This window comes from Capsicum annuum, unplaced genomic scaffold (genome assembly GCF_002878395.1).
Source record: "Capsicum annuum cultivar UCD-10X-F1 unplaced genomic scaffold, UCD10Xv1.1 ctg63785, whole genome shotgun sequence".
Taxonomy (NCBI): domain Eukaryota; kingdom Viridiplantae; phylum Streptophyta; class Magnoliopsida; order Solanales; family Solanaceae; genus Capsicum; species Capsicum annuum.
This window is the reverse complement of record NW_025872867.1, coordinates 374-1746: the sequence shown is the minus strand read 5'-3', so window position 1 is coordinate 1746 and position 1373 is coordinate 374. Positions and strand designations below refer to the sequence as shown.

The 1373-nt window shown below is 36.1% G+C and overlaps 1 pseudogene; it reads left to right on the top strand.

Annotated features, from left to right (window-relative positions):
* Nucleotides 1-5: 5 nt before the first annotated feature.
* LOC124893683 lies at nucleotides 6-1310 on the top strand (annotated as a pseudogene).
* Nucleotides 1311-1373: the final 63 nt, after the last annotated feature.

The following is a 1373-nucleotide window of genomic DNA, read 5'->3' as shown; positions in this document are numbered from 1 at the left end:
ATTTAGCTACTATGTTCACAGAAGCAATAACCATAAATGGACCCGAACAATTAGGCAATATTCAAGTACCTAAAAGGGCTAGCTATATCAGAGTCATTATGTTGGAGTTGAGTCGGATCGCTTCTCATTTGTTATGGCTCGGTCCTTTTATGGCGGATATTGCTGCGCAGACCCCTTTCTTCTATATTTTTTGAGAAAGAGAATTGATATATGACCTATTCGAAGCTGATACCGGTATGTGAATGATGCATAATTATTTTCGTATTGGAGGAGTGGCTGCTGATCTACCCTATGGCTGGGTAGACAAATTTTTGGATTTTTGCGATTATTTTTTAACAGGGGTTGCTGAGTATCAAAAACTTATTACTAGGAATCCTATTTTTTTAGAACGAGTTGAAGGCATAGGCATTATTGGGCAAGATGAGGCATTAAATTGGGGTTTATTGGGACCAATGCTATGAGCTTTCGGGATAGAATGAGATCTTCATAAAGTTGGTCATTATGAGTCTTACGACGAATTTGATTGGCAGGTTCAATGGTAATGAGAAGGGGATTCATTAGCTCGTTATTTAGTACGAATCGGTGAAATGACAGAATCCATAAAGATTATTCAACAGGCTTTGAAAGGAATTCCAGGAGGGCCTTACAAAAATTTAGAAATCCGACATTTTGACAGATTAAAAGATCCTGAATGGAATGATTTTGAATATCGGTTTATTAGTAAAAAACCTTCTCCAACTTTTGAATTGTCGAAACAAGAACTTTATGTGAGAGTTGAAGCCCCAAAAGGAGAATTGGGAATTTTTATCATAGGAGATCAGAGCATTTTTCCTTGGAGATGGAAAATTCATCCACCAGGTTTTATCAATTTGCAAATTCTTCCTCAGTTAGTTAAAAGAATGAAATTGGCTGATATCATGACAATACTAGGTAGCATAGATATCATTATGGGAGAAGTTGATTGTTGAAATGATAATTGATACAACAGAAATGGAGACTATCAATTCTTTTTCCAAATTGGAATCCTTAAAAGAAGCCTATGGGATCATATGGATGCTTGTCCCTATTTTGACTCTTGTGTTAGGAATCACAATAGGTGTACTAGTAATTGTTTGTTTAGAAAGAGAAATATCTGCGGGAATACAACAACGTATCGGACCTGAATATGCCGGCCCTTTAGGAATTCTTCAAGCTTTAGCAGATGGGACAAAACTACTTTTGAAAGAGAACCTTATTCCATCTACAGAAAATACTCGTTTATTCAGTATCGGACCATCCATAGCAGTAATATCTATCTTTCTAAGTTATTCAGTAATTCCATTTGGCGATCACCTTGTTCTAGCTGATCTTAGTATTGGTGTTTTTATATGGAT